Source organism: Littorina saxatilis, linkage group LG16, assembly GCF_037325665.1.
Source record: "Littorina saxatilis isolate snail1 linkage group LG16, US_GU_Lsax_2.0, whole genome shotgun sequence".
NCBI classification, from domain to species: domain Eukaryota; kingdom Metazoa; phylum Mollusca; class Gastropoda; order Littorinimorpha; family Littorinidae; genus Littorina; species Littorina saxatilis.
In genome coordinates this window covers 18262436-18285907 of record NC_090260.1, presented here as the reverse complement: position 1 = coordinate 18285907, position 23472 = coordinate 18262436, and the positions used below count along the sequence as shown (strand labels likewise).

Below are 23472 nucleotides of genomic sequence, written 5' to 3'. Positions count from 1 at the left end.
CGCTGGCAGCAGATAATACAATAATTGAAGTCCTTCGGGCGGGGATGTAGCTCAGTCGGTAGCGCGCTGGATTTGTATCCAGTTGGCCGCTGTCAGCGTGAGTTTGTCCCCACGTTCGGCGAGAGATTTATTTCTCAGAGTCAACTTTGTGTGCAGACTCTCCTCGGTGTCCGAACACCCCCGTGTGTACACGCAAGCACAAGACCAAGTGCGCACGAAAAAGATCCTGTAATCCATGTCAGAGTTCGGTGGGTTATAGAAACACGAAAATACCCAGCATGCTTCCTCCGAAAACGGCGTATGGCTGCCTAAATGGCGGGGTAAAAAACGGTCATGCACGTAAAATTCCACTCGTGCAAAAAAACCACGAGTGTACGTGGGAGTTTCAGCCCACGAACGTAGAAGAAGAAGAAGAAGAAGAAGAAGTCCTTCGAGGCATAAGGGGCCCATAAGGCGAAAAATTGCTTTAATTCCACCCTCAAAAAGTCCCAGCCTTCAAACCGTAACAAATAACAGTACGCAAAATTATAAACCAAGCCTTGATTATTAATTTTTATTATTACACTTGTATCAAACAACTTTACAAGTGACCTCCACCTTTTGATTGGCGTTTTTATTACATTTGAATCGGACTTGTGGCCTTTCAAAGTTGCGGTGACCTTTGACTTTTAACAGAGGTCATATGTAACAGTGGTTTTTAAAAACATAATTTAGTTGGCTCATATATCTGAGACAAATGATCAGACAACAGCCCTTTACATTATCGTGACACATTATTTTTCTGAGGCACACTGGACAGTAATAGTGCAAAGGGTGGGGTTAATCAAGGGAGTGAACCCCCCCTAAAAACACTACCAACCTGTCGGTTTTTTTGGGGTTTTTTAATGCCGTTTTGATCGCTCTTGCGTTTACAACCCATCTCATCAAATCGTAATTTATTTCCAGGCTACCAGCAATAAAATACCTCAACATGAGGAACAAATTTAAAATAAACTCTGGCAAAAGACGTGACGTCACAAAGTTTGAGTATGCGCAACATTTTCGTTTACGAGTGCACTTCGTTACCTGCCCATTGCTGCTTTGGGTGATATTTTTTAAATGACTATTCCTATGCAGATGTTTGTGTAATTGGCCGTTTTCAAAACATACCCATTTTTCGATTTTTCGGTCCAAAATTCAAAACGGGCACTGTCTTCCGAGATTCATAGCTTCGAAACGAACCCACTACTCTATATTTTTTTTTTATGCTGAATGCATAGCAGACAGATCGAACTTAAAAAATAACCAACTTTTGGGAGAAATCAAATTATATTTAACGGGTCCAGTGAACTACCTTAAGTGTATGAGTTTAGCATGCGACGTTCGTCGTTACGAGCCGCTGAGGTGGTTGTAGGAAATCAGGGCTGGTTGGGGGCCGGTTGGGATTTGGGAGGGGGGGGGGGGGGGGGCGCCGGTGTAACACGAGAAAATTACTCCCACGAGATTTTTTTTACTCCGGATTAAAACATTTCGCACGAAAATTGTACTCCCTTTGCAAAAAAACTACTCCCCATAACACGAGAAAACAAGAGGCGAAGCCTTCAAGGCTCCCGTAAGAAATCAACAAACAGTAACGCAAACTCATCCGTCACACACACACACACACAGAAACACACACACATACACAAACACACACACAAACACACTCACACACACACACACACACGCACACACACGCACACACACACACACACACAGTTAAAACTAACGCATCATATCAACTCCATGTATAATTTTCAAAAGAAGGCAAACAGATAAAATGACTGTGTATTTGTTGTTGGTGCAGTTGTCCTTCAATGAGATCTTGTGCAATCCTCACACACACACACACACACACACAGTACACACACACACACACACACACACACACACACACACACACACACACACACACACAGGCACTGTGTTCATTTGCAAATCTACCATCAGCTTATCTGTCTTTTGCACTGCAGACACTACCCTGATAGCATGCTAACGTTAATTTAACGTTAATTTAACGTTTGCATGGTTAGATTTTGGTTTACGGTTAGCATTAAACGTTAAATTAACGTTAAATTAACGTTAGCAGAAAAACGGTTCTAAAGCAAACGTTAAATTAACGTTAAATTAACGTTAGCAAGCAAACCGTTTTCATGGCAAACCTTTTTTAAACGTTAATTTAACGTTTGCCTGAAAACCAATATAAAACGGTTTGCATTGAAACGTTAAAATAACGTTAAATAAACGTTTACACATAACCGTTCAATATCAAACCATTTTTAAACGTTAATTTAACGTTTGCCTGAAAACCAATATAAAACGGTTTGCATTGAAACGTTAAAATAACGTTAAATAAACGTTTACACATAACCGTTCAATATCAAACCATTTTTAAACGTTAATTTAACGTTTGCCTGAAAACCAATATAAAACGGTTTGCATTGAAACGTTAAAATAACGTTAAATTAACGTTGGCACATAACCGTTCAAAATCAAACCAATTTCAAACGTTAATTTAACGTTTGCCCGAAAACACAAACAAAAACGGTTTGCACTGAAACGTTAAAAAAACGTTAAATAAACGTTGACACATAACCGTTCAAATTCAAAGTAAAAGCAAAAAAAAAAAAAAAAAAAAAAATGTTGTTATTGTTGTGGTGGTAACATTGACATTAACAATAACAAGCAACCAAAAAAAATTTTTGAACAAAAAAATTTAAAAAAAAATAAAAATGTAAAAAAATAAAATTGACATATTATATCAAAAACAAACGTTTAAAAAAATGTATTTGTAAAAAAAAATTATAAAAAAAAATTACCATAATGTAACGTTAAATTAACGTTAGTTTTATGTTTTATGGCTAACGTTTATTTCATGTTTTATGGCTAACCTTAAATTAACGTTAGATTTAGGTTAGTTTGCTCATCAAGATAAACGTTAAATTAACGTTAACATTTAACGTTAATTCAACCAAAATAAAACCATAATAAAACGTTAAATTAACGTTAATTTAACGTTTACCGCTAATATCAATTTGACCAAAATAAAAGTATAATACAATGGCTGTTTGAGCGTATTTTTCACGTTGAGTGCAAACATTAAAAAGAACCCCCCAAAAAACATAATCAAACGAATCATAAGGAAAATAATCTTATTTAATTTTTCATTTTGCTTTTTAAATTTTTTTCTTATTTGAAGATGCATTTCCCATAGTCTTTTCTGTCTGCTGTTGTTGTAGTGTTATATATGTAGCTAAAACCATGTTAAAAAAAGACAAGCAAACACCAACATGTAAAGTCAAATCAAAGTTTGAAAAAGGTTTTTGGTGAGAACGGTTAACTTTGCAGCTAACGCTATATGATCTTGTTGTATTACTTAATCCGGAGAGCATGCAGGCTGTTGATTTTTTATTTTTTTTTATCTCTGTCTCATTGCAAGGATGGTACTGGCCAGGTCTCATATTTTGAGCCAAAGAGTGTACATGCTAACATAAAACAAAACAAGAAAAATAAATAAAACCATTAGAAACATGTTTTGACAATATGTTGTAAACATTTATTCATCATTCCTTGATATTTCCACAAAATAAAAAATAAAAAATAAAACCATGATAAAAATGTCAAAAGTTGAATCAGTTCTAAAGTTTCTAGAAGTGAGTTTGGATATACAGTCGGAATCGTTTATAACGTAACCGGTTATAACGAATATTGGTCATAACGAACATTTTATTTTTTCCCTGCCAGCGCTGTTCTTAGTTATCACTAAAAACAAACTGGTTATAACGAAACCGGTTATAACGAGAAACTGCTTACAACGTCAACTTTTCTTGTTCCCAGACCAGAAAAAGAACCGGTTAGAACGAAACTATGACGCAAATCCAACTTTTTCGTAACTTATGACTTATGACGTCAACTTTGGGAAGTAATTCATACAACAAGATGGCGACTAAATATTGATTATAACGAACATTTTATTTTTCCCTGCCAGCGGTGTTCTTAGTTATCACTATAACGAAACCGGGTATAACGAATATTGGTTATAACAAACATTTTATTTTTTCCCTGCCAGCGGTGTTCTTAGTTATCACTAAAAACAAACCGGTTATAACGAAAATGCAAAGCAGAAACAAAGGTATAACTTTTGCAACTTGAATTTGTTTGTTCTGTTATAGAGTCACGCAATTTTCCTTATTCAAATGTATCGTTGCTGATCTGTTTTGACCATTTCATTTTGCGTTCATTTATGGGAAGATTATTATTTAACTACACTATTATTTTAATCCAACTGGATTGCTAGTGTCGCGATAGTTAAGCATTTGTAAACACTGTCAAGTTGTACAGGTTATTTTTGTGCTTCAGTTTTAGTTTGAAAAAAGAATCCATTTTTCCATAAATATGTAGTTCCAAAAGACAAGGATAATTAAATTCATTACAAATGAATTTATTTGAATTGTTTTCACCAGTTTCTATTTGTAAATTGCTTGATAGTTTAAGTAAACATCTAAGTGTTGTTTTTTTGTCTATTTTCTTTTCCGCCTCCAAAACAAAGCCATTATTTTGTACATCAATTTTTAGACACCAGGTCTTTTGTTGTTGTTTTTGTTGTTGTTTTTGTTGTTGTTTTTATTTCATTGTTACATTCTTGGGTACAAGGTTATGGCCTAATAAACAGATTTGTTGAAGAACAGAATTCGATGTGTGTGTGTGTGTGTGTGTGTGTGTGTGTTTGTGTGTGTGTGTACGTGTGTGTGTGTACGTGTGTGTGTGTGTGTGTGTGTTTATTGTTTCAGGCAAACTTTGGTATTTCTGTTGAAAACGATCTCTCTGCTTAATTATTCATTTATTTGACCGTTGTATAGACCACATATAACAGTTGATAATTCTCCACTTGAATCTCCAGCTTTCCCTAGGCCTGTTGCATGCCCCATACCCCCCCTCTCTCTCTCTCTCTCTCTCTCTCTCTCTCTCTCTCTCTCTCTCTCTCTCTCTCTCTCTCTCTCTCTCTCTCTCTCTCTCTCTCATGTACGATTATGTATGTACCTCATTGAATGCTTTAATGATATGACAAAAAGATTACTTATGCAACAGAAAACAATACTTATTTGCCAACATTTTACCATTTTTACGTTGAAAATGTGAAGAAACCGGTTATGACAAATGTTTTCCTCTTGTCTTCGTTATAACCGATCTAATCGGTTATAACGAAAATCGATTATAACGAATAAAAAACGTTTTCCCCTGAGATTCGTTATAAACGGTTTCGACTGTATATACCACACTTTTAGGTTCTGTACCTAGAAATTTACCAATTCTATTCCATCTTTTGGGTTTAAAAAGTTCTTTGCAGATATATATATATTATACATCCAAAATGATGCCACAAGAGACAAGGAAATATGAGGTTATTTGCAACACCACCAGCAGAGGAAGAAGTCGCTCACTTTGCAGCAGCAGATAAAAAGAATTGTTGAATTTGAAGCAGGAGCAGACACAGAAGTTGTTGAATGTGTAGTATCTGCAGCAGACAAAGAAGTTGTTGAATTTACAGCAGACGATATATATTTGTTAAATCTGCAGCAGCACACAAAGAAGTCATTCACTTTGCAGCAGCTCCAGACAACAAGAATTGTTGAATTTTAAGCAGGAGCAGACACAGAAGTTGTTAAGTTTGCAGCAGGAGCAGCAGCAGACAAAAAAGTTGTTGAATTTGCAGCAGACGATATACTTGTTAAATCTGCAGCAGCAAACAAAGAAGTCATTCACTTTGCAGCAGCACCAGTCAACAAGAATTGTTGAATTTTAAGCAGGAGCAGACACAGAAGTTGTTAAGTTTGCAGCAGCAACAGACACAGAAGTTGTTGAATTTGCAGCAGACGATATATTTGTTAAATCTGCAGCAGTAGCCATGGAAAAAGTTGTTGATACAACCAGTGCAGACGATGACATGTCTGCAATAGGCGACTTTGAAGATCTGCTCCACATGCTATGACACCTGCAAAGACAAAGAATGCAACAATCTTAAAACATAAAGAATTCAGTGTTATTTGAGAACTTCAGTGTAAACACTATAATTATGTCTTCTTTGTTGGTGTTCTTTGCTGAACATAGAACTGAAGGTAAATAAGGTTTAAATTGTCTTTGCATTATGCCAATATTGTTGAATTTACTTCTGTGAATTTGCTAACTTTGATAGCATCATTCTGTGTTTGAATGAAATGCTCTATGTCAATGCTGCCTGGCACGGACAACAGCCCTACCCACCCGTCCACCCCCACCCCACCTACACACACACAGAACACCTTCCCAAAAATGTTCCCCAGACTAAGACAATGGAATGTCAGTTGGACCTTGACTAAAAATATGTATAGGTAAAGATGTCCCAGCTACAACAAATTGTTCTGTCAGAAGACCTCCTACATGTCGAAATGATGTGATGGCCGACCAGCCAAGAATTACATACATGTATCAATGACCCTATGCTGAGGCCTGACAGTAACACTGCCTTCTCTCAAATATGATTTTCTGTTATATAATAATATGACTGCTGGAACATTCATCTTAGCGTTAAACAAGGATTTTACCTGCAAACACACACACACACACACACACACACACACAGTGACACACACTTACTTGGCCTCAACAGCCAGAATGTCGGGGTTGTACCTTGTAGTTTACATCCCTGTGAATGCTTTCTGTTCCATCCTCATGGTAATTCGACCCTCCCACCCTGCAATGAAAGCATTGATGTGTGAATTGCATTAATTACAATAGTCTAAACACACTCAAATCTTTACTTGTTAATGAAGATAGAGAGTGGGAATGGGGGGGGGGAGGGGGGGAGGGGGGGGGGGGAGGGAGAGAGCAGTTGTCAATCAAACCTTGTTTTAAGTGTCTTTGAATAGATCATTTTCGAAAATTACTCCCCATGCCTCTCCTGAGATCTCTTATTTACTGTACAGTAATGCATTTGACCTGAAGCTGTAAGATTGAACAGTAGTGCCCTGGGTGCACATGTGTGGAAAGTATCAGATTGAGAGAGAGAGAGAAATTTTCAGATTGAGAGAGAAAGAGAGAGAGAGAGAGAAAGAGAGAGAGAGAGAGAGAGAGAGAGAGAGAGAGAGAGAGAGAGAGAGAGAGAGAGAGTAAGCTCAGTAACAGAGTCTGGAGACAGAAAGACACAGAGAGAGACTGAAACAGAGAAAGAAAGAGACAGAAGGCAGGAAAGAAAGAAAGAGAAATCCACCTTTCCAATCGTTATGCATGATATTGCTTTGATATTTGTGACTCGTATGAAAAATAAATCAACAATCACAATGCCAACGGATCGTGAACTATGAATCACAACAATCAACATTACCTGAATTTCTTCAGTGCTGAAAGTTCCATTTGCCATTCGCCTCAGCGTCACAAGATCTGTAGTGTGTATTCCTGATATGCTGAAGTGTAGCATGTTATCTTATACATGTATCCGCAGTCACACTGACTTTGAAGTTGCTAGCGTGTTAAAAACTGTTACAGAAACTTTTTTTAATTTCGATTCCAGTTCCACAGTGAAAAGTTTGAGACTGAGAGTAATGTCCCTTGGCGATCAAGGGAGGTCACTCAGAATTTTCGTTTCTAGTTATCGAAGGACGTAACGGCAAGTTGTGCTGATGAGGAAGATTGGAAACTGGCACTGGCAGAACTTTGCAAGAGCACTATGATACACCAACAGAAACGAACCAGACTGGACAGTCCAATACTAAGACCGAAGGCGCAAGACATAACTGGACTGGTTTCAAGATTTTTACAAACTTTGAGTGAGTATTCGTATTGCCTATGCTATGGAACTTGGAAGATAGATTTGCTAATTATTGAGACTAGATCGGATGTATTTTTTATCTCTTGGAATACATGACTGATGAGACTAAAAAGTTTGCTTTGTTTCTTAGGTGTGTGTGTGTGTGTCACTGTGTGTGTGTCACCGTGTGTGTGTTTAGGTGTTTGCTGTTTTTCTTTATTGTTGTTGTTGCCTGAAATTGTGATTTTAACTAAGAATCCTTTTAATTTTATGATTCTGTTGTGCATATAAATAAATAGCTTTTATTCTTTCAGATTTATACCACAAAAAAACTGTCTGCATTTGGTGGGGAGGTGTCTTAACTGGTCAAAAGAAAAGTGAGCTGCTTGATGGCATGGCCGTTCATCGCATTTGGATGGGAAAAGGCAAAACCAATTTCCATTCTTCAACAAGCTGAAGGTTTGCATTGGAAAACAGTAAGTGGGTTTTTTAAATGAGTTTTCAATGTAACTGACAGAACAATTTGTTGTGTAATTATTATATAATCAGTTGTGTAATGCTTGCAAAACACACACACACACATCATGTACACACACATCCCCCATCCCACCCCCCTTTCCACATGTACACACAAACTCCAATTTGAACTGTACCTGTTTCAGTGGTGGACCTTTCTGGTGACCTGTAATTACTCAACTGTCTGTTGGAACATATTAGGGAAAATAATCTATCAATGTGCTTTTGTAAATTTGTTGGTTAAATCAGAATTACTTTCAATTCTGTTTCCAGTCCTTTGTGCAAATTCGTATTAATTGGACATTATTTCTTTCAGATGAAAAAAATCCTGTCTACAATCGGAGAGAGAGAGGGGGCAATGGGAGGGGGCCACAGTCTGAAGGATGGCTGTACCAAAGCATGCAGTTGGAAGGGGACAACCCATCAAGGTTTACAATTATCAGCTTTGAAAACAGTGAGTACAATTTGGTACATGTATAATTATTGCTTGCAACAGACCCACAACCCACCCACCCACACACACTCATATAAATTCATATATCAACCGTTTCTGTTTCAGTGATGGACTGGTATGATGAACTTTTCTGTCTTTAAGTTTAATAACATTTAGGAAAACATGTTGTCATTCTGTGCTTGTTTGTTTTTGTTTTTGTGATAAGGCCTAAAAAAAAAAAGGTGTGGTTACGGTAACCCGACCTACCCTATTTTTTTGGGCCGACCCAAGGACTACTAAAGAGACACAGCCCGCGAGCGGTGGCCTTCGCTAAATGCACTGAAGCTGAGCTGTGCCAGTCCTTCTCTTTAGTAGTCCTTGGGCCGACCCTATAACTTTTTATTACATTTGTCAAAAAACAACCAAAAAAAACCCAAATAAACGAATGCAGAAAACACAATGAAAGCGAAAGCGCCCGAGTCGCACACTTATTTCCCTGTCAACTAGATTTAATTTGTACACGTTAGAAAAAAAGTTTAAAAAAAAAAAGTGATTGCCTACCTTCCTACCCTATTTTATTTTGGCTATGTTACCGTAACCACACCTATTTTTTATTTTTTTTTGCCTAACTGAGAATCCTTGTTCTCATTCCTGTGCACATGACATGTATTTATATTGACTTTTATTCGCTCAGATAACAAACAAGTCTACAATTGGTGGGAAGGTGTCTGGACTGGTGGGAAGAATGATGAGTTCATTGATGACAGATGATTGTACCAAAGTCATTCAATCAGAAGGGGGAAAAAACATCGAAGTTTCCATTGTCTGTGCTGAAAGTTCACACTGTTGACCAGTAAGTGAATTGTTTAACTCAGTGTCGTCTTTTTTACATTTAGTCAAGTTTTGACTAAATGTTTTAACATAGAGGGGGGAATCGAGACGAGGGTCGTGGTGTATGTGTGTGTGTGTCTGTCTGTCTGTCTGTCTGTGTGTGTGTGTGTAGAGCGATTCAGACTAAACTACTGGACCGATCTTTATGAAATTTGACATGAGAGTTCCTGGGAATGATATCCCCATACGTTTTTTTCATTTTTTTTTTATAAATGTCTTTGATGACGTCATATCCGGCTTTTCGTGAAAGTTGAGGCGGCACTGTCACGCCCTCATTTTTGAACCAAATTGGTTGACATTTTTGTCAAGTAATATTCGACGAAGCCCGGACTTCGGTATTGCATTTCAGCTTGGTGGCTTAAAAATTAATTAATGACTTTGGTCATTAAAAATCAGAAAAATTGTTAAAAAAAATTTTTTTTATAAAACGATCCAAATTTACGTTCATTTTATTCTCCAACATTTGCTGATTCCAAAGACATATAAATATGTTATATTTGGATTAAAAACAAGCTCTGAAAATTAAATATATATAACAATTAATATGAAAATTAAATTTTCGAAATCAATTTAAAAACACTTTCATCTTATTCCTTGTCGGTTCCTGATTCCAAAAATATATAGATATGATATGTTTGGATTAAAAACACGCTCAGAAATTTAAAACGAAGAGAGGTAAAGAAAAGCGTGCTATCCTCCTCAGCGCAACTACTAAACCGCTCTTCTTGTCAATTTCACTGCCTTTGCCGTGAGCGGTGGACTGACGATGCTACGAGTAGACGGTCTTGCTGCGTTGCGTTGCGTTCAGTTTCATTCTGTGAGTTCGACAGCTACTTGACTAAATGTATTTTCGCCTTACGCGACTTGTTTTTTCTTGTGGTGCTTAATTTCAATATCAGTTGTGTAATGCTTGCAACATACACACACACACACACACACACACACACACACACACACACACACACACTCTCTCTCTCTCTTTCTCTCTTGTTACAAATTGGGCTGAGACTTTTGATTTTGCATATATGTGGACTTGCGCCTGTGTGTGTGTGTGTATGCGCACCTGTGTGTCTGTGTGTGTGTGTGTATGTGTGTATGTGTGTATACATGGGTGTGTTTCTTAGTACATGTATTGTATGTGTTTGTTACTGCTAATGTGTGTGTATGTGTGTTTGTAAGTGTATGTTTTTGTTAGTGTATGTGTCTGTTAGTGTGTGTGTGTGTGTGTGTGTGTGTGTGTGTGTGTGTGATTTAGTTTGTAATCCCAGCCATTGACTAAGAACCATTTTTCCTTCTCTATCCCAGGTTGGTATCCTGCATAAGATTATGATCACTTCAAAGTCAGGGAGCTGGGCCTGGCCACATAGTTCACACAATGTTAAGTTGAACTCCCTCACCATTACCATCATCATATTCTGTGAGGTGGACTTCACCTACGACCAGAAGTTTGACCAGCGTCAAAGAGCGAGTGCAGGCAGCTGCTAGTGCTACAGGACATCATTGCGCGCCATCTCATTAACAAGATTCAACACCTTTGCTGACCCACAGCTTCTGAATGCTGTGTTTGCAAAGCAGCCCGGCATCAAGCCTCATTTACATGGGTGCCATCATTCAGGACTAACACCAACAGTTCATAAACAAATATTCACTGTGCACACACATGTTTAGCAAAGTGGTGCAGAAAACATGCAGTCTTGCTGCTTGTTAATTTTTATTCATCGATGATTGTTTTTCATCTAGCTACTCCACAAAATATGTTAATATCTTTTGTGATAGCAAGAATCTTAATGAAATGAAGCAGAGCGCTTTTTTAAGATCTGAGAAACAAAGGGAAGTAATTGCTCTGTTATATGACATGTGCAACAAGAGTAAGTGAGATTATGTGGAAGCAATTTTCTTGGCACCTGTGAGAATAACACGCTTTGGAATGAACAAGAGACTTTACATGCTTGTCACACGTGTATGCATTAAAAGCGCTTACATCCCTTTGTTTCTCATATTTTGTGCTACTGACTTGCTTGTATTACTGATTGTGCAAATACTTTGTATTGTTTTCATCTCTGATTTTGTCATTAACAGTGATCGCTGTCGATAATGAGTTTGCACAGCCCTATGGTATTTACCTTGATGAACCCATACCATCGCATTGTGATTGAAATTCTTAATTGCTGATCCTGTTATCGCCTTCTGATGATTTTTTTTATCAAGTTCAAACTAGTCAATGTAGCGTTGCTTCAATGAGATTAAGTCCACACATAATTTTTGTCTGCCCGATTGATAATACTATGCTGTGGTATTTTACTGAGACTGAAAAATGTGTTGTAATATTTTTTTAGTTCACATTTTCATGTTTTAGCAATTGAAGGAATTTAGTATGCATTGTTCAACATTTTAAAAGTGTTACTGTTATCAAATTAGTATTCACTTATTGAATTGGTAAAGACCTCAACAATTTAAATTTGAAATAAAATTTGTGATCTTGAATTTTCTGTGCATTAATTCAAATTTGTATTTGCAAATGTTATTTTAATGTTTTCAGGAGAACGTAAATTTAACGTTTGCATGTTAACGTTAATTTAACGTTTGCATGTGAACGTTAATTTAACGTTTGCATGTGAACGTTAATTTAACGTTTGCATGAGAACGTTTGATTATGGTTTTGTTTTGGTTAATTTTATGTTTGCATGCTAAAGTTAAAAAAACGTTAAATAAACGTTAATAAAACGTTTTATTTTGGTTATTTTTATGTTAGCAAAAAACGTTAAAAAAACGTTAAATAAACGTTAATAAAACGTTTCTTTTTGGTTTTATTTTGGTTATTTTTACGTTAGCAATAAACGTTTAAAAAACGTTAAAATAACGTTAATCTAACCGTTATATTATGGTTTGATTTTGGTTTTATTTTGGTTATTTTTATGTTTGCAAAAACGTTAAATTAACGTTAATTTTAACGTTATATTATGGTTAGATTAACGTTAAATTAACGTTAGATTAACGTTAAATGTTAACGTTAATTTAACGTTTTATCACATGAGCAAATTAACGTTAAATTAACGTTAGCGGTAAACGTTAAATTAACGTTTACCGCTAACGTTAATTTAACGTTAAATTAACGTTAGCATGCTAACTGGGTAAGCAATAGGTACCTGCCATGTGGCCACTTTTTCCACTGCTGTCCTCAGTCCCATACTTTTCATCAAGACTTGTCACCATGCCGAGTGGATCTAAATTCGGAAGTCTTCATGTGGCTGAGGCATATCTGACATAGCGTCGATCTTGTAGGTTAACCTCCTTTCTGAAACAAATGGCAAAATGCGATTAGTTATGATGACTACAACCTACACAAATATAAACAGTGTTTTGAAACAGAATAGTCAGGTTATACAAGCCACTTTACCTATGCAGCATGGTAACCCTACAATATGCGAAACATGTCAACTGACTGCAGCAGCCTGGTTCTTAAAATAATTCTGACGGTCAACACAACCAACACACTATTCACATTCCATTTTAAGGAACAACGGAGGTACTCTCTGAGGGTCTTGTTTAAATGATAACGATCAACTCAGGAGGGAAAAAACAAGAGAGGAAAAAAGAAACCACATCAACCGCAGAAAAATACAGAATCACTGTGACACATGTCATGTACCATTATTTACAAACAAATGCCACAGCAAGCTTTGTCTCAAAATTCTCATTCTACCTTCTGTCCGAAAGAATCTAATCTTACGTTGTACTGCCTTGAAAGAAAATGCCAACAAAGACAAGAATCTGTTGCAAGGTAAGCTTACCAATCGTTACATAGCGAATCATGATAGTGCGTAAACAGCAAACAGTAGATCTACAATCAAAGAGAGAATCGAGTCTGGACTGAAACGCGATACAGATCTAGCATTCAAAAACTGTCTTTCAAGTTCAAGGAAGTTGTTGCAAAGTAAGACTTACTAAATTGTACAGACAAAACCATGACAGTGCATGTTTTGAATCTGAGGAAAAAATCGTGATCATTTTGACTTTGAGAACAGATTCATTCCGTTTCCTTATATCTGCAGTGGGAGTGACGCGTTACCCTCAGCAACAGACAGTGGGAGTGATGCGTTACCCTTAGCAACAGACAGTGGGAGTGACGCGTTACCCTTAGCAACAGACAGTGGATATGACAAACCTCACGAACTTAACGAGCACGACGGACTTGATGCTGCCAGGGCAGACAGAGGAAAAGAGTACAGTGGAGAAAGTGTTGGTCATCATCATACTGTCATTCATCATCGTCACAGCTGCCGTAGGCAACCTTCTCGTCTGCATCGCCGTTGTCATCGTACGACCTCTGCAGAGGGGCACGTACTTCCTCATCGCGTCGCTGGCGGTCGCTGACCTGCTGTCTGCTGTGCTGAGCATGCCTTTCGCACTCTACATCGCTTTGCATGGACAGTGGGTGTTCGGCGCTGTCTACTGTCGAATCTGGATCGCCTCTGACGTCATGTTCTCTACGGCGTCCATCTTGCACCTGTGCCCTATCGCGCTGGACCGGTACTTGTCCATCTGCTATACAACGTACTACGCCAGGACGGTGACCACTCCAAGAACGGTCGCCCTCATCGCAGGAATCTGGGCCTGGTCTCTCCTCGTGGCTTTCGTCCTGGTCGATCTTGGATGGCAAAAGCTTGACAACGAGGGGTCGGGCTCTCAGCGGTGTCACGCCATCTTCGTCCTTGGTTACACCATTGGTAACATAATCATCTCCTTCTACGTCCCCTGTATTGCCTTGCTCGTCATCTACACAAAGCTGTTCATCTACGTGTTCTTGCACCAAAGGAAGATGCGCCAATACAGCGAATCGATCAGGCCTGTTGACAGAACCAGAACAATTACGCTTTACAAACGGACCGATCTTAAAATTGCAAAAAGTCTCACGATCTTAGCAGGGTCCTTCATAGTCTGCTGGCTACCCCTTTTCAGCGCTGTTTTTGCCGAAGCTGTGAACGAGACTTATATATCGCCACTCACTTTCCTGGTCCTTTCCTGGCTGCGATATTTCAACTGCTGCGTCAACCCTGTTGTCTATGGGTTTTACACAAAGCCATTTCATCGCGCCTTTCAGCGGATGTTTTGCCTAAGACGATTCTATGATGAGAACGGACAAAGCCGCGTCAGTCGCTTCACTACGGACAGGAGATTTTCAACTGCCACTCTAAATAGATTAAACGTAACACCAGAGACTCGGAGTAGCGCAGTATCCATAGCAACAGACAGTAGGAAAGGCACGTCACCCTTAGCAACAGACAGTGGGAGTGGCCCGTTACCCTTAGCAACAGACAGTGGTAGTGGCACGTTACCCTTAGCAACAGACAGCGGGAATGGCACGCTACCATTAGCAACAGATTGTTCACGAGTGACGCGTGCGTTACCCTTAGCAACAGACAGTGAGCGTGACGCGGTACCCTTAGCAACAGACAGTGCGGTTGATGCGTTACCCCTAGCAACAGATAGTAGGAGTGGCACGTTACCCTTAGCAACAGACAGTGCGATTGACATATTACCCTGCGCAACAGACAGTAGAAGTGGCACGTTACCCTTAGCAACAGACAGTAGGAGTGGCACGTTACCCTTAGCAACAGACAGTAGGAGTGGCACGTTACCCATAGCAACAGACAGTAGGAGTGGCACGTTACCCTTAGCAACAGACAGTAGGAGTGGCACGTTACCCTTAGCAACTGACAGTCGCTTCACTACGGACAGGATATTTTCAACTGCCATTCTAAATATATTAAACGTAACACCAGAGACTCGGAGTAGCGCAGTATCCCTAGCAACAGACAGTAGGAAAGGCACGTTACCCTTAGCAACAGACATTGGGAGTGGCCCGTTTTCCTTAGCAACAGACAGTGGTAGTGGCACGGTACCATTAGCAACAGAGTGTTCACGAGTGACGCGTAAGTTACCCTTAGCAACAGACAGTGAGCGTGACGCGGTACCCTTAGCAACAGACAGTGCGATTGACGCGTTACCCTGCGCAACAGACAGTAGGAGTGGCACGTTACCGTTAGCAACAGACAATAGGAGTGGCACGTTACCCTTAGCAACAGACAGTAGGAGTGGCACGTTACCCTTAGCAACAGACAGTAGGAGTGGCACGTTACCCTTAGCAACAGACAGAAGGAGTGACACGTTACCCTTAGCAACAGACAATAGGAGTGGCACGTTACCCTTAGCAACAGACAGTAGGAGTGGCACGTTACCCTTAGCAACAGACAGTAGGAGTGGCACGTTACCCTTAGCAACAGACAGTAGGAGTGGCACGTTACCCTTAGCAACTGACAGTCGCTTCACTACGGACAGTTCGATTGACATATTACCCTGCGCAACAGACAGTAGAAGTGGCACGTTACCCTTAGTAACAGACAGTAGGAGTGGCACGTTACCCTTAGCAACAGACAGTAGGAGTGGCACGTTACCCATAGCAACTGACAATCGCTTCACTAGCGCAGTATCCCTGGCAACAGACAGTAGGAAAGGCACGTTACCCTTAGCAACAGACAGTGGGAGTGGCCCGTTACCCTTAGCAACAGACAGTGGTAGTGGCACGTTACCCTTAGCAACAGACAGCGAGAATGGCACGCTACAATTAGCAACAGAGTTTTCACGAGTGACTCGTGCGTTACCCTTAGCAACAGACAGTGAGCGTGGCGCGATACCCTTTGCAACAGACAGTGCGATTGACGCGTTACCCTGCGCAACAGACAGTAGGAGTGGCACGTTACCCTTAGCAACACACAATAGGAGTGGCACGTTACCCTTAGCAACAGACAGTAGGAGTGGCACGTTACCCTTAGCAACAGACAGTAGGAGTGGCACGTTACCCTTAGCAACAGACAGTGGGAGTGGCCCGTTACCCTTAGCAACAGACAATAGGAGTGGCACGTTACCCTTAGCAACAGACAGTAGGAGTGGCACGTTACCCTTAGCAACAGACAGTAGGAGTGGCACGTTACCCTTAGCAACAGACAGTAGAAGTGGCACGTTACCCTTAGCAACTGACAGTCGCTTCACTACGGACAGTTCGATTGACATATTACCCTGCGCAACAGACAGTAGAAGTGGCACGTTACCCTTAGTAACAGACAGTAGGAGTGGCACGTTACCCTTAGCAACAGACAGTAGGAGTGGCACGTTACCCATAGCAACTGACAATCGCTTCACTAGCGCAGTATCCCTGGCAACAGACAGTAGGAAAGGCACGTTACCCTTAGCAACAGACAGTGGTAGTGGCCCGTTACCCTTAGCAACAGACAGTGGTAGTGGCACGTTACCCTTAGCAACAGACAGCGAGAATGGCACGCTACAATTAGCAACAGAGTTTTCACGAGTGACGCGTGCGTTACCCTTAGCAACAGACAGTGAGCGTGACGCGATACCCTTTGCAACAGACAGTGCGATTGACGCGTTACCCTGCGCAACAGACAGTAGGAGTGGCACGTTACCCTTAGCAACAGACAGTAGGAGTGGCACGTTACCCTTAGCAACAGAGAGTAGGAGTGGCACGTTACCCTGAGCAACAGCCAGTAGGAGTGGCACGTTACCCTGAGCAACCGGCAATAGGAGTGGCTCGTTACCCTTAACGCTGGTCTTAATTAAGCGAACCTTTGATCCATGGAAGTAAAAGTTCGGACTAACCTGCGATCTAGGGTTCGTGTCTTAACTAAGCTGGATATTGACGAACTAGTTAAACGAACTCAAGAAAGTTTTTTTAACTTAAAAAAAAATTGTTTACATGCAGGCTGCTTCAACCCATAATTTTTTGCTTCGATTTTTTCTTCTTTTCTTTTGGCATCCTTCTTCATTGATCTTTTTTCACTTTTGTTTTTTAACCAAAATTATATATTAATGTTTCTTCTTTAAATACACCTATATAATATAATTTATAATTAAAAATTCCATTTTCTGAAATGTCTTTCAAACAACTTTTCTATATACACTGAGCACAAAAAGTTAAGGATATTTTTTCAGTGGTATACCCCAGATGTTAAACAGCAATTTTTTGGTCAGAAATATACCTGTATTTGAAGATCAGTCTTTCTTCTGCTCAAAAATGTGTTTCTGGAATCTGAGCAATATTTGGGTATGAAGTCACAGGTCCTTGACCACGCCTACCCTCAAAAATAGCGTTTTTTGACGGCATGATTCACTTTCAACCGTCAAAACGGCGACTTAAACTGAATGATATTGTGCATTTTTTACACCAAAAACTTTATTTGGTGTCTTACCTAACAAGTGATACACATTTCGTTCAAATCCACGGAGAGGTGACATGGCTCCTTTGTTACCGTTCTCACGAGATCAGTTACTTTTTGATGGCCGCTGCCATAGGAAGGTGACATTGAGGAGCACGTGACCTATCGCCACTGTCGACTTCCATTTTGTTGAAACCAACTGGCGGCTTCCATTTTGTTGAAACCAACATTTGTCATCTGTGCTGTTTCGGAAATGAGCTGCGCTTTATTGGAATTCAAACAGTAGGGGAAGGGCTCCTAATATGGACCACTGTCAGACATGACATTTATGGGTTTTATGTATGAACATGAATGTAATATGAGTACTTAATTAATGATGAAATGATGCTGTTATTAGTATGCATTAATTGACAGAAGTAGACTCGTATCGCGAAAAACATTATTATTGATTCGCATGCCTGTTGGACCATGATTATGGGGCCTGTACTGTTACCCGTAGAGCCGAGTCTCCACGCACTCACGTGCAACAGGTGAAAAACCTGAATGTCCATTTTTTTGTAAGGTGAGCTGTTAGGCTTGTGTCGCCAGTCACCTAAGCTGTTAGCTTCACTTGCCCATTGAACATGTAAGCGGCAAGTCGGGGAAAATTCTTTGCTCGCGTGCTCAGTTAAACTATTTTTCATGATATATTTTCGCTAAGGAACACTAGTATGTTTATGAATAGGCATTCTTAATATTCGCTGTTATGTTAACTTAAGTGTTCATTGTACTAGTTCTTAATCTGGATATTCTGAATAGTTGTTTAATGTGTGGATAAATAACTCGGACATGGATGGGAATTGATATCAGTATTGACAGTAGTTATTTAAGAATTCGTGTGTGTGTGGTTGAATGTAGAGTGTAGCCCAGGGTGAATGATGAGTGAATTGCTGTGTGTTATGCCTATGGAAATACTGACTCAAGAATTATATACTTTCACGGGAGTCTTCCCAGAGACAGAAGATGGAATTCGCGAGAGCTTGTCTGAACATTCAAGCAGACGCATGAAGAGATGAAGATGCACGAAGCAGAGCGACGTGATCTACTAACCGGACTTTACGGACCACGCCAGGAGTCGCCGCGCCGGCTGGGTGATGGAGAAACAGATGAACTACACTACGCTGTTCTGGTGATGGGGTAACACATTAATTTACTCATCTAGAACCCTGGGCGTATTGTGTATATGTGTGTGAATCCTGAACGTTGATATATGTACATGCTTTACCAGTGAGCTATATAAACATATTGAGCTCCACGTATTTTCTTTTATTGTTGGAATGAATCGGAGGAGAATAACGAATGCGTATAAATGAAATAGTAGCCTTCTGACTGACAGTCGGTATTTTAGATAATTCATTCCTGACAATTGGTGACCCCGTTTTCTCCAGTGTATGTGTCTTTAACAGATTGTAGACTGTTAACGCACACTTTTTTTAAGATGTTTTCATTGTATCTTGTTTGCTTGACCACGTGTGCAAGCATATCTGTAAACACACATTTTGTGAAGAATGTTGTTACAGTGGTGAAGTGTTTTCATAAAGTAACTTTTACAGTATAGTGGTTTTGTATATAATTATCACCATGAGTGACGATTGGGATTTGTGGATGGCTCGTGGGAAAGAGCTATAGGTCTTAAAGACGACTTAACCGGTTTTGTCCGTGAACAGCAAAACATTGCTAGAGATGAACGGAAAGAAAAGCGAGAGACAGAAAAAGAGCATGGGGACTGGGTGGCCGAGTGGTAACGCACTTGCGCTCGGAAGCGAGAGGTTGCGTGTTCGACCCTGGGTCAGGCCGCAATTTTCTCCCCCCTTTCCTAACCTAGGTGGTGGGTTCAAGTGCTAGTCTTTCGGATGAGACGAAAAACCGAGGTCCCTTTGCGTACACTACATTGGGGTGTGCACGTTAAAGATCCCTCGATTGACAAAAGGGTCTTTCCTGGCAAAATTGTATAGGCATAGATAAAAATGTCCACCAAATACCCGTTTGACTTGGAATAAAGGCCGTGAAAGGTGAATGCTCGCCTAACAGGCTACTGAGCTTTACTGGCCGATGTGAATGCGTTATATATTGTGTGTAAAAAAAATGTCTGTTTGTCTGTCTGTCTGTAAAAAAATTCCATTTCAAACGGCAGAAATTAATATGTAAGCGCCTAGGGCTATATCTAGATTAGGCGCATAAAAATGATCACAATAATAATAATAATAATGCAAAGCTAGAGACAGAAAAGGAGCTTGCCAGGCTAGAAGTTGAAAAAGAAAAAGCAGACTAGACAAAGCGAGTTAGATCTCGAAACGGAAAGGGTGAAAAAGGAGAGATCAGACGTTAAAGTTAGTCAGTCAACCAGTTCTGGACCTTTCCAACCAAAATTGCCTATGTTCGATGAAAACAAAGACGACATTGATGCATTTTTGTTTCGGTTTGAAACACACGCTTCGGCATGCGGCTGGGATAAGGGTAAATGGCCTGTCTACTTGGCTGCTTTATTGAAGGGTAGTGCCTTGTCGCTTTATCATTCAATTTCAGGAGAACAAACCCTTTCGTGGGATGTATTGAAGTCTCATCTTCGTAAGTTCCAATGCACAGAGGAAGGGTTCAGAGAGCGTTTCAGAGCTGTTCGTCCCGAGATGGGAGAGTCATTTTTAGCGTTTTTAACACGCTGTCATTTGCTCAACCGATGGACTGAGTTGTCTGGTGTTGCCATAACTGCCGAAGGTTTACAGGACTTGTTTTTGCGTGTTCAACAGATACTTCAGAGTTGTACAAAAGATTTGGCCGTGTTCTTGAGGGAACGTCAACTGGGTGACGTATCTGCGTTATGTGAAGCAGCTGAACTTTACCGTGAAGCTCATCCCAACAAAACCTTAGCACGGAAATCAGATGTTTCTATATTTTCAGCTGGAGTTGGAGTTGCAGATTCAACAGGGTTTAGCAACGGGGGCAGTGGTCACGTGAGTGGTTCTCGAGGTTGTCGAGGAGGCCGAGGTTCTTCCGGTACAGGTCGAGGTGAGTTTCGAGGACAACGCAGGGGTGCACGTAGAGGGACCATTAAACAGAGTGATGTCTGTAGGATCTGTGGGGGTCAAGGTCGTTGGGCGAACCAGTGTGCTTCGTCTAAAAACTTTGCTGAAACATTTAGCTCCGCTGTTAGCGAACACGTTCTTGTTTCAGAGGGAAAACCTGGCCTACATCTGGAAATAGGAACCATCAATGGTCTTTCAGGGAAGATCTTGCGGGACACAGGATGCACTACTGCTGGTGTGAAACGGGCTTTAGTTCGTGATGATCAGTTCACAGGGCAGGAGCAGCGTTGTCGGTCTTTTGGGGGACACATTGAGACATTTCCATTGGCTGAAGTGGTGGTGGATTCGCCTTATTTTGCAGGTGTTCTGACGTGTTGTGTCATTGACGATCCTGTGGCAGATCTTATTCTTGGGAACCTACCAGGTGTTGTTTCAGTATCTGGGGGATGTGTGGGCTCTATTGTTCCAGACGCTGTCGGACTAGTGACTACCAGGCTACAAACGGAGAAAGCCAAAGGTTCAGTGAGACCGTTAAAATCGGTACCTTGTGTTTTTACTGATGTAACTCTTGAGAAGTTAGCTGATATGCAAACCAAAGATGATCACTAAAGAAGTGCTTCGAGCAAGTTCAGGAGGAATCGCAGGTCACAGATCAGAGCAAACCTTACTTCATCATGAAAGATGGGTTACTTCACAGAGCATTTTGTGACAAGACTGAGGTCGTCTTTCAAGTTGTTGTCCCTACTTCTTTGAGAGAACAAGTTCTCCATACCGCCCATGACGCTCTCATGTCGGGTCACTTCGGTACCAGAAGAACGTTAAAGAGGATCTTGACCCAATTCTTTTGGCCAGGCGTCAGGCGTGACGTAGGCAAGTATTGTATAACGTGCGATGTGTGTCAAAAAACGTCTTCAAAGGGTCGCGTTCCCGCTGCCCCTCTTCAGAAGATGCCGCTTATCGATGTTCCTTTCAAGAAGATCTGTATTGATTTGGTCGGTCCTTTTAAGCCTGTATCTTCGACTGGATTCCGGTACATTCTGACGATAGTGGATACAGCGACTCGTTTCCCCGAAGCAATTCCATTGAAGCAGATCGATACTGTTTCTGTTGCTGAAGCACTGTTTTCAGTTTTCTCGAGGATGGGCTGTCCTCAGGTCATTGTCTCTGACTGTGGAACGCAGTTTGTTTCTGATCTCATGATGGAGATATACAGACTTTTGGCAATCAAGTCGATCCACACTTCTCCTTACCATGCTCAAGCAAATGGGTTAGTCGAACGATTCAACGGAACTCTGAAGAGCATGTTGCAGAAGGTTGTCCAGGAGCGCCCAACTGACAGGGACAGATACGTTCCTGCACTCCTGTTTGCGTCTCGTGAACTTCCAAATGTCAGTACAGGGTTTTCTTCCTATGAGCTTCTCTTCGGGCGCGCTCCAAGAGGCCCAATGTCTATCTTAGCGGACTCATGGACAGGGAGGACTGATGGAGATGAAGACAAACCTCTATATCAGTATGTCTTCGATTTGAAGAACAGAATCGCTGATACGTGTGCTCTAGCACAATCGAATGTTCGTGATGCTGCTCGTATTCACAAACATTACCATGACAGGAAGGCCAAACTTCGTACTTTTGTACCTGGGGATGAAGTTCTTGTACTCTTAACTGCTGACAGCAACAAGCTTCTCATGTGCTGGAAAGGTCCATTCCAAGTGATGGAGGTGGTTAGCCCTGTTGACTACTGCATTGACCTCAACGGCAAACACAAGGTGTTTCACGTCAACATGCTGAAGAAGTATGAGAGACGAGTTTTGACAGCAGCTGTTGCTGTGGAAGGAGAGTTAAGTACTGGTCCAGTTCCTGATGACCAGGAATTCTCAACGTTGATGTCTGACTCGGATCAGAAGGCAGATGCGTGTTCGGATCACGTCTTGGATCCTGTTTGTGCTGTCGCTGTGTTGTCTACTGAAATCGAGGATGAGGTTGTCTTACCGACAATTCCTGCAGTTACGGATGAATCTATCATAGATATTCACTACTCTGATGATCTTTCTCATTCAGGACGTTCTGAACTGGAAACCGTTTTTCAGGAATTTTCTGAACTTCTTACAGACAAGCCGGGAGTTACAAAAGATGTCGATGACCACGTCATTCCTTTGACAAGCGAGTGTCCTGTATATAGGAAACCATACCCGTTGCCGTTTGCGTCTAGACAGACAGTGGAGAAGGAGATAAAATCCATGCTGGATTTAGGCGTCATAGAACCTTCGAAATCTGCGTACTCTTCGCCTATTGTCTTGGTGGCGAAAAGAGACGGATCAGTTCGTTTTTGCATTGATTTCCGCGCCTTGAATAAGATCACGCATTTTGATGCCGAGCCGATCCCTGACCCAGATGAGTTGTTTTGTAGTCTTGCTGGAGCAAACTTCTACACGAAGATTGACCTTGCAAAAGGCTACTGGCAGATTCCGATCAAGCCGGAAGATAGACATAAAACAGCTTTCCAAACTCCTCTTGGGTTGTTCCAATGGGTTAAAATGC

At 40.7% G+C, this 23472-nt stretch overlaps 1 long non-coding RNA gene across 1 annotated transcript; it reads left to right on the top strand.

The window, feature by feature from the left end:
• Positions 1 to 8146: 8146 nt before the first annotated feature.
• Positions 8147 to 12125, top strand: LOC138950548 (uncharacterized). Its single transcript, XR_011450717.1, has 4 exons — positions 8147 to 8277; positions 8634 to 8771; positions 9445 to 9603; positions 10947 to 12125. It is a non-coding gene; the product is annotated as an uncharacterized lncRNA (long non-coding RNA).
• The last annotated feature ends 11347 nt before the right edge of the window (positions 12126 to 23472 follow it).